Raw genomic sequence first — 17,334 nt, 5'->3', positions numbered from 1 at the left:
CAAAAGGTGGATATCGGAATGAATGGCCTATGCTTGTAAGCCTGGACTTCTTCCAAGCAGCGTAATTCTTCCACACTTAAGTCATCATCCAATTAGTTCAGTGTATAAAGTGATTTGTCATCTCCTAGATTTCAGTTCAGAGGACAAGAGAAGCGTTTTGTCACCGAAGCGGATTTCTATCACTAACTACCTTCTTTTACTCTGCACCATTCCACAATGCAATGAATAATAGGGACTGATAAATACTAATTCCCTATGAAAAGAGGTCTTACACAATCTTTTGTTCCACACACTATTCAGAGTAGGGCTGATGAAAAGGTGCAGGGATTAACATAATCAAATGAATCGAACTAATCTATTTGGGTGATCAACTTAAAGCTCTCTGGAAATGGACATTTTCAGTGGCAGGATATTGCGAGTGAGAAAGGAGCTGATGAGTTATGGTGGGGCGCAAAGGTATTACGGCTCAACGCAGGTGTCTCTCTGTTTAAAGGCTCCGTACACAATGGTCCACAATGAACACAATAGTGTGAGTGTAACAGCTTAATCTGAGTCGCAGAGAAGTTTGGATGATCTGAGCAAAGGGAAGGCTGGGAGCAGCCACAACGTTTCTGCCTGGGAGAAGAAGAGAAGATTCATATATATATATATATATATATATATATATATATATATATATATATATATATATATATATATTTATTTATTTATTTATTTTTTTGTGTGTGTGATCTGTGGTGAAAATTCACAATTTTGAAAACTTTGTAGCCTGGCTGAAGAAGCTGTTTGGAGTTTAAAAGAAAGAGTAGGTACTTCATTAGCTGATTAGGAATACTGATTTGTCCTCGGGTATGTAATAAAGGTTTTTATGTATCTATGAATACAGTGTCTGGAAATAAATCAATTAATACCATAGGCTTGGAAATAAAAATCAGTAACATCACTGAAGAACACAGTGGCTAACAAAGTAACAGAAAAAATTCCTATAACAAGAAACGTCAGGTTTAGATAACGTAGCTTTGGGGAAATATCGGGAAATACTGATGAATTTGAAGAAGATAGTAGAAAAGAAAAAATTAGAAAAGAAAAAAATAAGGTTAATTACCCTTTGACCAGAATAAGCACCAAGAGCAAGGAAGACAATGCATTGCTGTAGAATGTTGAGTTTTAATGTATGTCTGCACTGTATAACAAAAAAGATTTATAAAAGAAAATGCTGTACGCATGCTTGTCACAATGCACAGCTTCTGTCTCTAATCCTGTTGAACCAACTCCATTTAATTGTTTTATCCTATCCATCTCTCTCTCTCTCTCTCTCTCTCTCTCTCTTGCTCTCTCTCTCTCTCTCTCTCTCTCTCTCTCTCTCTCTCTCTCTCGTATTGATTTCTCATTATTCCCCATTATTGCTTCCTTTGGCTTCCCTCAGTAAAAAAAAAAGAAAGAAAAAGTACAGCTTGTTAATTCCTCGTCCAAATTACAGCACTAACAGGTATCTCTCTGTTTGCCTGCCTTGTGAAGAGGAGCAATCAGAGATAATCGAGTGCTTTTAAGAGCACTCGCTTCCATTCAGCCCCAGGCTGCTCAGCCTCTAATCGCCTCTTAAACGCACACGCTTTCCGTAGTGCAAATTCCTGTCATAATTCGACTTAAGTATATTTGTAAATCACAGCTCCTTTGAAGCCGAATAACTGAAATCAAACGCCTTTCATGGGTATTGAAATTTCCACACCACCACCCCAATTGAGACTAATTATTTCAGGAATTGAGCATAAATATAGCCTAATAGTAGCAATCTAGACTGAATGGAAACAGATTATAAACAACAAAGTGTGCAGAACTCTACAGGTCCTCAAGGTTTCTGGGTAAAGATTTCAATATTAATCTGAATTGCAGAGAGCTTTTCTGGGAGAACAACTTGCCTGTAAATTCACCGATTTATTTAACATTAAAGCTTTCAAATATAGACATAACCTAAAGATTCCTCAAAGATTTCATTTGATTCTGTTATCTGAGGATTCAGGTGGTTATCAGTGGACTGTCACTGATAAAGGTTTGTATGAAAACTGAATTACATTTAGTCTAGGAAATGCAATTAAAAATGTCCCTATGCTTTTACTCGCGTCTTCAGTATGTAATAAAACACAATGGGTCTTGCTGTTACAGGAAATTAATCAATGAAGAGGTGAGGGATTACAAGTCTAATGCAAAACACTGTTTCTTTGACCGTTATGAAGTGTTTTATTCCCCTTACACCACAGCAACTAAATAAATTTAATTCATCAGTGAATGACATTTTGTGCTTTTAAGCATTACATTCATTTTGTAAACCATGTTACGGTTATTTACGCACTTATAAACAGTCACCACTCTTCTTGAATCTTCGTCCATTTTCTTGACTTTAATAAGAGAAAAATATGGTCACTTTTCTTTCATTTTGTTCCTCCTTCTTAAAGTTAACAAGACAAAAACATGGTACCTAGAAATCAGAGTCTTCTGTGCTGAAGACTTGGAAAACAAATTCAAATCACTGACAAAATTCAGTTTATTATTCGCCATAGATCAGCAAAGTTTACATCAGCTCCTACAATGATTTAATCATTTTCTTACTGACCAAAAATTCTGACATCATAAAAGTGTTCATGTGGAGACACAAAATTCTACATGCATGTACACACTATGACCCTGACCAGGATAAAGCGGTTACTGAAAATGAAAGTATAAAGGAAAGAATAAATGAGTGTTGCAGACAGGGTGCCTCACTGGCGCAGCAGGTAGTGTTGCTTTCTGAGCTCCAGGGTCCCTGGTCTCCCAGTTTTGTATTTTGGCTATGCAACTGGCTACTTTAAATTGCCCCTAGAGTGTGGATGGACAAGTGAGTGTGTGCAGGTGTGTGTACATGGTGTCCTGTGTTAGACTGGTATCCCATTTAGGGTGCTTCAAGCCCAGTTGTCCCAGGACAGAGTGCAGATCCAAAGTGTTCCCTGACTCGGATAAAGCTCTTACTGAAGATGAACAATGAGTGAATGAATGGATAAATTAACTTATGCGCATATTTTTCAGAGACAGTTCCTGCATATGTTCTTCAATTCTGATCTATATGTATGTAAATATATATATTCATCTGACCACTGCAATACAAACTCCATTACTCTGTGCATCATATATTTTGGACTTGATTACACGTCTTTCACTGACTCGGATCGAGAGAGCAACGGAGAGGAGAAAAGGGACGAATTGTGTTGAACGGATTGCGATTGAGTTTTCCATGAGATTCGGAGGACATGATTCAAAGTTGATCTACATGTAAAATTGCAACAGCATTTCCCCAGCAGCGGGCTACAGGCATTATCGAGAAGATCATTTGAAACACAGCATGTGGTGTAAGTCTCCCTGGAGTAGTTCTATACACAATGTCCACTGAGGTTTCGGATCATTTTCAAGTCTTTTTTTGTAGCTCCTCTTACCTCATCCTCCACCCCATCCTTCTTCTTCTTTTTGACATGATTAAATTTTTAAATAATGTTTTGTCAATCAAGGTTGATCCAAGATACAAGGATGGATTTAGCTCCAAAATGATGAGCTAACTAGTCACTTAGGGTAACTCCATGCGTTTGCAATATTATATTCTGTCTGATTGTTGTTCAAATTACTTCATTTACCTTTCACCATAATGCTGCATGACAAGACAATTTGGGAGACTAATTATAAGACATATTATACCAAATATTATCAACGTATATTAACTATTAATAATATTAACTAATATTATTAACCAAGCACCAATTTGCTAATCCAGCTAGCTTAGCCAAAGTAAAGCTGCGCTACATGCTACGTTGCTTTTTGGCTTCATTCATCATTATATACACCATTTGAAACTTTGCTGCTGCCTCATTTCATTCTCATCTTGTTTTTACTTGTTCTTTGGACTTCCTAGTTTTTTAATAGTATCTAATACACAATAGACTTTGAGTATGTATGCAAGAGCATCCTGAAATGTTCCTGGACATTTGATAATAAAAGATATTGAAATGATTGGCTTTTAGGGACCAGTTCTAAATTCTAGGCTTGTGCAACAACTTGCATTGATTGTCCAGTAGCTATTTTTCTCTGTAAGGCCAGCAAATCTGCAGTTATGGAACAAGCTGACAATTTCTGGTTCATTTCCTCATTTAATCTGAGTAATTACAGTTGCACAGTGATAGCTTGAGGTAATTCTAGCCTTATAATTAATTATCAGTCAAATGAGTATTTGAATTCATCTCTCTAGGCTCGCTTAATTAAAGCCTTGTTATTTTATTCAAACCAAATGTCACTGGTGATAATACGCCTTACTAAGCAACCGATCTAACACACCCTCTCACTTTCTCTGATTCTCATTGATGTCAATTTACACCTTATGTGGGCATCAGTCAAATCTAAATTACTCTGTTATTTTTCTACAGCAATTAATTCTTCTTCTCACCATCTCTCTGTTGCTTTCGTCTCACATTCTTTTAAAACTCATTTGATTTCCGATATGCTCCATGCTGTGCATCAAGCATTCCATACAGCACTCACAATCATTCCCCATCATGTCTGCTCCAATTTTGTGCAAGATATCGGTATGCTTTTCCAAAATAGTCTCAGGATGATTAGGATGAGTGTATATGATGCGAATGCGGTCACATTTCCTGAACACTCTGAGGTGGGGTGGGGTGACGGGATATATGCTCAGTTTATATGCAAGTCGATACACCTGATAAAAAAGGTCATGGTGGCGTAGTAGTTAGCATGTTTGTCTCACAGCTTCTGGGTTTGGTGGTTTGATTCCTGCCTCTGTTCTGTGTTTGTATGTGCTTTGGAGGTTTCCTTTCAGTTTTACTCCCCAGTCCAGTGATATATGCCTGATTACCATGTCTAAATTGTTTGTAGTGTGTGTAGTTGTGCCCTGAAATGATTTGGCACCCTGTCCACAGTGTCCCCTGCCGTGTGCCCCGAGTCCCTGCGACCCCAGTGTAGGATAAGTGATACAGAAAATGGATGAGTACCCAATAGAGATGTAAACTAACCGTAACCCAGAAGTGTAATTTTGACAATTCTGACGATACAATATGTTATAAAATGTCAGATTTATTTCACTGTAACGTGCACAAGCCATTATTCATGAAAATACATCTAAGATCTATTTTCATTCTGCTCGAAATATGATTTTCTTCTTCATCGATTGAGCACCTACATCAGTTGTTTGCAATTACTGCCTGCTATTTATAAAGAATTATACGGTTCTCCACTCCCAAGTGTCTGGTTCTCACCATCACCTAACCATTTTTTCTATTGGCCATTCTGCAGGTTAAATGTCAGCGCCTTATCACCTTTGTGAAACTGTTACATGCAGGGACCAAGGGCAACTGAGCCCTCAACTCATACTCTCTTGCTTTTTCCTCTCAATCTCAATCTTTTTTTTTTTTTAAATCAGTCTCCATTGTAACAAATGACACCATTTCACCGAGATGGAATCATTTTGAAAGCGATTGCCAGTCTTTCAGAATCAGCAGCAGCAAGTCAATCAGCTGGAGCACTCAAACACACTCTAGAGTGATTACCCCGTGAATGGGGAATTTGCAGGGTTAGGGGTCCCAGCTCGGGCAAGGTTACTTAACACGCTACTCTGTTCTGCTTTAGCTCAGAATAAGCCAGAATGGGACAGTGTCGTGTCAGTAGGGGAATTTTTTTTCTGAGTTTGCTTTTATGATGACATTTAAAATGCATGAATGTGAGTGGATTTTTTTATAAAAGAAAAGTTCAGATGCAACTTTGGAATTGAGCTTGCTTTTGGAAAGCACTAATAAACCCAGCTGAGTTGTGTATTTTTAAAGATATATAAAACCTGGTTGAATCATATCCCTTTTGTATTTGTAAACAAGCCTATTTCAAGAGTAATGATATGAATCACAAACTGGTTCAAAAGACAAAATAAAACAGCTTTGTGCCTTTTTTTTAAAATATAAATTGGCATTTAACTCTCTCACTCTCTCTCTCTCTCTCTCTCTCTCATGTTTATATACTGGCATACAGTGACAAATTGTGCTCAGCTCTTTTCTGTCTCTACAGATGGATACCGAGAGAAAAAACAATTCTAGCACCTGTCAGCTCATTGGGAGAAAATAGCTCCAGAATTGCATAATTGCACCAGTCAGTGTCTAATGCAGTGAACAGAGACAGGCCTGCAATGCATTCCGCCCCATTTAACCTAACGAGCGAGCCGTGCTTCACACCAAAGCTTATTCAGGGCAAACAAGCAGAAATATATTCTTTCTTTGCTGTGTGAGATTTTCACATCTCTAACCTGACCTGGTTAGATTGCAGCTCATCTGATTTTACTGAAGCTTTGGAGTTTGCACTGTTTTGGAAAAAAAACTGTAAATGATATCTAGTCTTATTCATCTGAGTCTCCTCTACATTTATCTGAACTTTTTGCTTGGTAATGAAAAATGTCAATCAGATTGTAGTGCTTAGGAAAGTAGTAGTGAATTCATGACCAAATTTTCCAATATTTGTGAAAGTCTTCTACTCATAACCTTTTATTTTTGTCGTAGAATCAAAAAACAACCAAAAACAAAACCAAAGAACCCCTTAAGGTTGTAGCTTTTGATTCTAAGTGTAGAGTTGTATGAAAATTATAGCCTAAGCCTCAGTGTTCTATTAAAATAAGCATTTCTCCTGTCATCTTCTTTATCAGCTTCTTTCTATTCATCCATCTGCCCTTCTATTCGACTTCATCACTTCGGATCATCACTTTCTCCCCATGTCCCATTTCCCCACCACTCATCTGCCCCAGCTGCAGACCAGCCGTAATTGCTGTAATGTGTTAAACGCCATGGCAACCGCTGCTAAATCCTGAGTTAATATGGACCTACAGCTCTCAGAGCACCCCTGTTATTTTCTAATGGTTTGGGAAGAGACATACACTCACTGCCCGAGTTTGTTAGGAACACCGTGCTAGTACTTGAGTATAGGAACGGCTTTGTTTTAGAACATTAATTAAATCTTTGTGGTATGGATTCCACCACATTTGGCCATGAGGCTGGACAATGGACACCCCTGGCTTAGGAAGATGTGTTATTTAAAAAAAACAAAAAACAATCCAGCATCATCCAACACACGTGGTCCTGATTAGATTTATAGATAATGTTTACATTAATATTTAAGAACATTTCTGATTACTGAGATAATGGTCTATTAGAGATGGTGTTGTCAGATTTGAAGATTGTTCCCCTTTTTTGTGATAAACCCTAAGCAAACTAAGCCATTGAGATGTGTTCCTGGCTGGAGTAGAGCAGTACATGCTGAAAACCTCAACAGCTGGACCTCCTTATGCCATGATGGAATGTTTTTTTGCGTGTTTCAGGAAAATATTCCTATTCATGCATATAATGTTTGGAAGAGTGTCTGAAGATGAGATGCTGTCTACAGGTGGAAGAGTGTCTGAAGCTGAGATGCTGTCTACAGGTGGAAGAGTGTCTGAAACTGATATGCTGTCTACAGGTGGAAAAGTGTCTGAAGCTGAGATACTCTCTACAGGTGGAAGAATATCTGAAGCTCTGAAGCTGAGACACAATCTACAAATGGAACAGCCGAAGCTGGGACACTCTCTAAAGATTGAACTGTAGCAGCCAGACTCTAAGTCTGTAACACAGAGATACACACATCTGACAAAACACTTCAAACATTCCATCTATTTTCTCTCAGATCGTCACAGGTAGCAGCTAGCTGTTCTTTAACTGCAATATTGAATCATTTTAATGTGTGTGTACAGAATAGCTCTTTAGGTGTTAACCTACATGCGTTAAATTTGTACAATATCATAGAGGTTTATTTCAGTGGCAGTGTATTTATCGAACAGGGAGTTGTTCAGAATCAGTGGCAGCAAGTCGATCATCTGAAGCACTCAAGCACACTTTAGAGTGATTATTCCGTGAATAGGGGGATTTGCAGGGTCTCAGCCTAGGGAAGGTTAGTTTATACGCTAATTGTTTTTGTGTGACTGTGGTTTGGATTAAAGCTATTTATTTCAAGCAGCCAAACAAACACGTTACAAAACTTGATAATATGATAATATGATTGTTTGATTATCATAGATTGTGATTTTCACCCTGGTGACTTCATTTCTTTTTTTAATGTCAGCCTAGAAATCAGCATACTTAAAACAGACCTGTATATTGATTTAACACGGCAAACATGGACACATGGACATACAAAATTTTCCTTCCTTCGATTCCAAAGGGCAACTGTTATGAATATATTGTATATTTTGACTAATATTACTACTTTCCAGTGAAACCGGCATGATACATTTTATTGATACTGTTCTAATATGTGTATGAATGTTGACCTTTCATTGGTAGGTTTTGGTTTAGCTATAGATCCCGAAACCATGAGTAAACAAATTGTTAGGAAAGTCATATCTCAGAAGAAATCAAATATAACTATATGCAATTATACTTTGTATGACGGTGACAACTGTTTACAAAAGTAAGCATTTCTGCATGTCGACATTAAGAATTGTTCTTTCATTAAGCAAGGGTTTTTTATCTTATTTGCAAACTAACTATGGCAATGCAGGCTTACCTGGTATATTTGTTTAATTCATAAAGCACCCAATTCCTCTATATCTGTACAAGGTAAACAAATAAGAAACTCAAAAACCTCGTTAGCAATTAATATCTCCTGATAACCGAGATGCATTCATGCAAACAGTCTTGTGCTGTAAGCTAAAGAGGACAAATTATTCATTACCAAAAACAGTGGTTTCGCTTTGCGTCATGGAAAAGTTCACTATGACCGCACAGTTTCCCCAAGAAAGCGTTGAGGAAGAAGTATCTAAATTAGCAAACGGCATGTAAATCATGCAAATCATACGTAAAAAAAAAAAAACATTTCATGTTATCGTTCAGTCCAGAATTAAAACGGGATTGTTTTTCATTTTAATAACTGAATGGTTGGTTTATCTATACATCATTAAAAAAAAAAAATCCACTCTGTTGACAATTTATTAGGAACACAAAGGAAGATACGGTGAAATTGGTGTCTCTGTGTTGGAGGTGGCCATTTAGATGTCAGCGATTGGTTAAAAGAGGTTAAAAAAAAAAAGAAGAGAGACATGCTTTTAACCAGAAAGTGAAAACAAACCTGGTATTAGGTTCATGCTAGTACATTTTTATTGTTAATTATTCTGATTTATTTTTCTATTCTTTGTCTGATCCACTGTGTTTATTTTCAGTAGTACAGAGCTAATGATGGCACGTGGATGGATCATTAGATAATCCCAGTTGGGAACTCTATCCATACTAGGAAAACTGAATCCACTTAAAACCAACAGAAACATTTAATCCTTATAAAAGTATTTTTTTTTCATTGAACAAATTTGAATTTCCTCTGGATATATTTGGGTTTGGATGCAGGAAGGAAGCATGGAGGAAAGATCTTTTAGATGTTTATAATGTCTAAAGAATGATATCATGGTTGAGGGAATTTAAAGGATTTGTCTTAGAAGAAAACCTCTACCTCTGGGTGACTACAAAACAGCAGACATATTAAGCATGCAATTTTATTCCTTTTGATTTGATACCTGTTACAGTTGGTTGTGTATTATTTGCTAATCATACAGCTAAATGTACATGAATATACATAGACCAGTAAGTTTTAATTTGACTGTGCTAAGCTGACAGGGAGGGAGGGAGGGAGGGAGAGAGAGAGAGAGGGAGAGAGAGAGAGAGAGAGAGAGAGTGTATGAATGAGACAAAGAAATGCTCTAGTATAAGATTGCATTATATGAGTGATAATTAGTGTGGAATTGAGTTAAATCTCCCTTCAATTTGTCACATTTGGTTTAGAGAGCTACATTAATTCCAAAAATTCAAAATGATATGTATCTTATTTTAGCAGCAATAGACCTTATTTTTAACCATGTGTGTGTGTTTTGTGTGTGTATTGGCAGTGCCTCGTATTATTGCTGCTGAGAGGATGCTAGATGCGTGGATCTCCATTTGCAGGCATTAGATTAGCACCAATATTTCTGACCAACATAACCCACCTGTCGAAATCCCTCTGCTCTGGAGGTCACCCATAATACACAGACTATACACAAACAAATCACTTCCAGCCTCCAGCCCAAATCTCACACACACACACACACACACACACAAATATCCACACAAATATCCACATAAAGGCACACTCACATCCAGCATGCCCTCCCAAGGGGGTTGAAATAAGCAGGCTAACTTGGTGCAAAGATATAGGAAAGCTGTGCTTTGTAATTGGACATATTTTACAATTTTAGACTAGAAAAAGAGAATGCTAGGATGAAATCATGTCGGCCTATGAGTATAACTTTATCTGCCATGCCACTTATATGCAATACGTGATGAAACCCTTGTAGGATCTCAGTCAAATAAAAATCTTCATCTTGAAAATGATCAAAAAAAGAATACATATTGTATTATGTAAACCACATATAAATACATTATTTGGAATAAACTAAATGCAAATGCAGATACAAATATGTTTCATTTCTCCGGGGATGCAAACAAAATAAAAGTAAAAGTGAAAGTGTTTACTTTTATGCATGAGCAAACGCTCAGTTCAAGGTTTTGCGACAAAGAAGAACCATGTATAATATCAAGAAGACAATAGAGAGTTCATTCATTCATTCACTCATTCATTCATTCATTCATCTGTGCTTACAGCCTGTTCAGGGACATGATGATTTAAATGAGGCTGGAAGACTACATTTTACATTTCACTAAATAGAACAAACTAAAAATGCAGAAACTGGGTTAGTAGCAGTTAGTACATTGAACCTCTGGGGTTAGGGGATCGAATCCCGCCTCTGCTCTGTGTGTATGGAGTTTTGTTCTCCATGCTGTGATTGTTTCCTCTGGGTACTCTTGTTTCCTCCACCAGCCCAAGACGTCTGGCATCAAATTGTCCATGTTGTGTGTGTGTGTGTGTGTGTGTGTGTGTGATTGTGCTATGTGATGTCCAGAGTGTCCACTGCCTTGTGCCCCAAGTCCCCATACACACCTGGATACACTCCAGGTGACCATCTGTAGGATAAAAGCTACAGAAAATGGATGGATGGATCTCAAGTGATATAGATGAGGTTGAAGAATTATGGTTTACAACTACGCAGACAGTGGCATCTCTGGGCTTTTTTCAATGTTTTTCCATTGTTTCTGCCAGGTACATAGTAATACATTTCATGTTTAATTAACAAATAAATACACAAATAAATAAGAAATGGGTTTAAATCCAAATACAGGCAGAGTATAGCACCCTGCCAATAGACCCAAACAAGACATACCGAGTGTGGAGGGAAGCAGATGCATCCTGTCAAGGCAAAAAAGGCACACAGTGATATATGATAGCAATTTATTTTTAGATCATTTTGTATTTGTGATTGCGCGATTGATGTACTCGCTGTCTGGAGTTTAAAAAAATGACAGCACCAAACCTAAACCAAGTTTATTTAATACTTAAGCTTGATACCTACGCTATATAACCTAAACTAAAAATAAAAGCTCAAATAAACTGTCCATTTAAGACAAAGTCATCTATGATTGTGACATCAGTTAATTTACCACTGTTGGTAAAATGAACACAGTGAAACACATAGCTTGTGTGTCTGTGTGTGTATGTGTGTGTGTGCTCTCAAACTCATTTATGACATCTCTGGAGGGACGGTATGGTGAAGAGAGAGGGATGTATAGTGTGATGACTAGGCTGAGAGACAAGTGGTAATGTTGGTGAAACAACAATTTGGGGGCAAAATTTCATAACAGAGAACAGAGACACCAACTAATAGTACAGAAGAAAGTTTAACCATTATTATGAGTGATGCCATGCGTTCTCTCCCTTTAATGAATGAGATCTACGTTAGTGCTGACTGACGGTGTTGCTCTACTCACACTCCTAATTAGATTCCTCTGGGCTGTTGGCCGTGTTGAGCTACCCCACCACTCATTAACCTCTCGCCCTTGGTTGTCCAGTGACTGAGAGGATGTTTCATCAGCTCCAGCAGCTGAGACTCTGCAAGCGGGAGTGAACAAGGAGAGGAGGAGGAGGGGGTGAAAGACAATCAGTTTGACCATGGCCTGAGAATGCTCCATGCCACATGCCCATTCCCAGCAGGGAGAAAGCATTGGCATGGATATTGATACTTAAACTATCTTACATGAAATCAGATTCTGGCTGTAAATCTGTCAGTTATATCTTTATGTTGTTATATATTCATTCACTCAATTTCAGTAAGCACTTTATCCTGGTCAGGGTCTTGGTGGATCTGGAGACTATCCCAGGAACGCTCGGCAGGAATAAAGCTTGGATAGAACGCCAAGTCAGTCATACTGAGGTGCGATTTCAGCACACAACCAACTTACTAGTAAGTTTTTGGAAGAGGAAACAGGAGAACCTGGAAGGAACCAAGGGTGATATAAGAATATGAAAAGAATATGCAAAGAAACTCTACATAGAGTTCCCAACCCAAGCTCAGGATTGAAACCTGAAGTTGTTTCCCACCAACACCAACCAGCATCATCTTCTCTCTTTCTCTGTTATTCTCTTCATCTTTAACCACCTGGTCAGTGGAAGCCCATGGCTACCAAATGGCCATTACCCTGTGGAAGGGGTGGTGCGTGCATGCTCAGGCAGTGTGCTCATGGAACCCAAACTTGCTGCATGCCCGCAAATCCCCAGAAATCCACCACTTATTCAGTACAGCTGCCTGGGACAGGAACAAGAGAGGCATACTAGTACTGCCACCTCATAAATCAAGATGCCACAGGTCCCACAAATACACACAGTGAGTACTGTAGAGCAAACATGAACAAGATAGCACAATGCCAGGGACAAAATGAACACATGGATTACATATTCCTCAAAGAATACATTTTTTAAAATGACTGACCTTCTTCTTACTTCTGACCTCTAAGGCTATGCGTAACGGGACTATTGAGCTCTATTGATCTTAGTACATAAATCACATACTGTACATTGGATGATATTTAATATGAACGGCAGCATGACTCTGACATGCCAGCATAACTTCTCCGAGCATGTCCATCATATTGCATATTCCATATTCCAGAATCCTCATGAACGAGATGAGGCTCAGTGCTACCGAGCTGTTAATAATGTAAATCTCCCGCCTGACTCGCTGCCTCATCCCATGTTTTGTTTGCTTCCTGGAAACCCAAATGTCATGATTTGTGGTTCTGAAAACAAAGGGCATTGTAACCTTTGAATGCAAACTGACACGAGGTGTTGAGGAATGTTTGTGGTTGCCATTTCTCCGGCTCTCTTAGAGCCACAGCAGATGAATTACGAGCTCAGACATGGACCACATTTTCACACCAGTCTCTACTACTGCACAGATAACCTAGCTAATTTAACTTTGTGGTGGCTTGCCAACAAAGCCATAGCAATGAAGCCATCTATTGTGAAACATACTTGATTATCAGTAGCTAAATTGGGGTTTTCATAGATTAGCATCGGACATTCTTTAGTTTCCTTTTCCTCAAAATTCACAACCTTTACACAGTTCCTAGAAAGCTGACATGTTTATTGATGGGTTTTTCCGGCTTCATGGCAGGTGCAAGTTGATCAGATGACGTTTATGACTTCTCTTCTGTCATTACTTTCTTGGATATCACTACCGTTCCAGCTTTTCAAGAAAAATGATTATTAAAGGCTATTGTCATTCCTCCATTACATAACTCTTCTGTCATCGTTTAGGTGTCAGCTATAATAAATCAACTGCCAATGTTTCGGGCACACAGAGAGCAGATTGACAGTGGCAGGAGGACAAATACAGTGCCTTGCATAAGCAAAACCCCATTTGAACTTTTCCATATTTTGTAATGTTACAACCTGGTAATGAAATGAACTTCATTCTGATTTTTTAATTTGATTTAAAGGTTCGAATCTTCAATATTTTTTTAATACAATGGTTAAACAAAAAAAAAAAAGGAGACATTTGCTGGTTAGATACGTACCTGATATTGACTGATATCCCAAAGTGGAAGAACCACCTTTCTTTGTAAAGTCTTCTCTCTTTCTGCACATCTGGATTCTGATGTTTTTACCCATTCTTGGTGGAAAAATTGCTTAAGCCATGTATGGAAGGTGAACAGCAATGTTCAAATCTTGCAAAGATTCTCAATCGCTCCTCCTTTAACCTAATGATGGTCTTCATCTTACTTCAACGGATTAAATGATGGACCATGAGTTTTTTTCTGTTAGAAATCTAGAGAACAAACTCAAGGAACACTTTTTTGCACACAAGTTCAACTAATTAGGCAATTTCTGAAAAGTTCAAGGGGGCAAAACTAATGCATGGAACTAAAATATTATTTTTACTGGAACAATGGCACATGAACACTGACCTACACCATATCAGCACAGTTCTGAAGAAAGAGACCAGGTCTTTCTGAGAAGAAATTTCATCCCTTTGGGGTTTGTCCAAACAGAGACTGCATGTTCACTGCATGTCATTCTGCTGACTGCATGCCAAAATATTTATTCTATTAATTTAGATGGCAGCTCATTTGACCCGCTTCCCCGAAGCTGGTGGCAGATAAAGCAGCTGCAGACTTGTGTCCTAGTGTAACGCCACTGCTAAATGCAGCTAGTGAGTAACTCTAGCAGGTGATTGTGATAATCTGCTTTGGTATATGCCTGGCAGTGTGGGAATACCTCAGAGACACAGTGTGATGGCTGGCTGCCATTTCATTTCTGAAGACAATACAAGGGCAACCATACTGCACTTGACTTGTAGTGCTGACAAAGCCCTTTTGAGACAAAACGTTGACCCGATGTACTGTATATTTCTGCTGCATCAGAACGTTATCGTTGACGTAATAAAAGGATGCCATAAATCATGAACAGATTTGGTAATGAAATAAAACTGGAGCATGCTGGCCTGATGTATTCCTTAACAATCCAGTATTTACAAAGCTAAAACATATGTAGCCTGCCCTATTTCTTTAGATATGGTAAAAACAGGTGCAAACATACCACAACTGATTGTGATTGTTGTGTGCCCTTACAACTGTGGCCCAGAATGAATGCAACAAATATCTCAGTGACATAATGGATACTGCTGGAGAAGGACAGCTTGCACAAATTAGCAGGACAACTCACTTGCTCATCACCTACAGTGTCCCAGACGTCTGCCTCAAATGTCATAAATTAAAAGTTATCTGTCCTCCAAAGTTTTGTACATTGAGTTCTGGTGCAGAATGTGGTTGGAGTTGATATTTTGTATAGGTTCATTTCATATATAAAGTTTATAGCCATTGTCGGTATCATGGAGGTTCAGGGATGTAGTGGTTCAGTGATCAGGAGGACATGAGTTTAAATCCCAGCACTGCTAAGCATAAACCAAACTGACAAAACAATGGTTAAATCTAGTATCCCAATATCAATCTTATTTTATAATAAAAGTTCAATGTAGAATCTGTCAAGAAGGTCCGATTAGATGTCGTTTAGGAAGTTAGGAACCCTTCATAATCCAAGGAACCTTCTAGAAAGCATTATGTGATGAGCTTGAATGAGGAGCTTGAATCTTTTACTCGCTTTCTCTCAGGAAACTAAGTAAATGAATAATTGTTGTGTAATATCAGCATGAAACTAATTTGGGATATTTCAAAGTGAACTTGGCCTGCCTCAAGAGGATCTACTGCCATCTACTGGAAGCTATGGAGTTAACATGGGTTTTTCCCTCGTTTTTTACTGGGAACTGAATGACCTCAATAAAACATCAGGACTATCCTAGAACTGTGATTAAAGCGCAGTATAATAATCACCGATGATAGACACAGGAATATAAATACTTGGCACTAAACACTAAAATTATAACCCTTTTGATAGAACAAGTTCTCTGGAAGCTGGATGCAAAGAAATTGCTGGTTTATGACACGATAAATACAGCTTTAATAAATACAGATTCCAGCATTAATAAATACAGATTCCTTGAGTCCAGGAGTGTACTTGTTACAAATCTCTCTTTTTTCACTTTTCATATAGGATGATTTTTATTTTCATATAGAATAAAATGTCTCCTTTTCCAACTTGGTAAAAATGAACTATCAGCCTTTAAAATCCACTACTAGAGCTGAAGAAGGATATTCAGTTATAGTTATATTTAGTTAGGAGAATTAGCTAGTTAAATTAGCTAGCTAGTCAGGTTATGTAAATTAGCCTGTTAAATTAGCTAGCTACGATTGTTTTCGTTGCTAAGCCAGATTTGCCAGAGCTCTTTTCAACAAAACAAATATTAAAAATAATGTTCATTTGAAAATATTTTTCATTTTACTGCTCGTTGATTATGTATGCATTGTCAATATAGATACGTTTTGAATGTGAATTTTGAAGTAAATATCTGGGTTTAGATATATTTAGACATAGTTTAGCAGAGTTTCTCAGTAGTCTCACTGAAAACTGCTTAGAGAAATCTGTTGATTATATTTCAATTTATTTTAAAGCTTCCTCACAAAAATAGAAAACACTTTTTGAAATAATCGAATTATTTTTTTTCTTTAAATTCTATCAATAAATATTCTACTATAAGGAGGGGACACAGTATAAGAGAGGAATTTGGATCTCTTGTTTTTGATATAAATACCTACATAATATGTAGTCAAAATGCCCCCAAGATGGAGAGATTAAAAAAAGAAAACAGCTGACAGGCATCTTTCTGAGTCTGTTTGAGAGCCTCACAACTTTTATAATTATAATATAAATGCATTTTTGTTCAGTGTGTGTGAAGTGAAAAAGATGGCAGTGAAAATGGGCCTGTTTTTTGCACTCTAGCCTGTGGTCAAGCCATTCCAATTGTTCTTAATTCTTGTTTTTATTTGTTTACATGTTTGGATATTATATTATATTTTCTTTTGTTTGTTTGTGAAGATGGAAACAACAGATGAGAGTGGCATCAGAACAAAATTGGAAAATGTAACAGGTGCAGATGCAGTACAGAAGGATCATGAGGAAGAAACGGTTTGGAAGCTTTTGGAATAAAAGAATGACATCTTTTTATTCAAGCAAACTGTCCTCAGATGATGCTTTGTCTTGCAGCATTCGGAAACCAAACACTGCTAAGAGTGAGCTTTGTTGATCTACTCCACACCATCAGCCAGGATGCTGCCCTCACCACCAAAAGCACGTCTAGAGGTAATCAGTTTCCCCTGTGGACTTCAACCTGATTGCTGACTACGAGACGGGTGATGAGAAGCCATCGATGTTCTTAAAATCAGCATGGTATGTGAATCACTATTTCAGGAACACAGAGCAGAC

Source organism: Hemibagrus wyckioides, linkage group LG18 (genome assembly GCF_019097595.1).
Source record: "Hemibagrus wyckioides isolate EC202008001 linkage group LG18, SWU_Hwy_1.0, whole genome shotgun sequence".
In the NCBI taxonomy this organism is placed as follows: Eukaryota; Metazoa; Chordata; class Actinopteri; order Siluriformes; family Bagridae; genus Hemibagrus; species Hemibagrus wyckioides.
The sequence above is the reverse complement of the archived record's forward strand: the minus strand, read 5'-3'. Positions refer to the sequence as shown.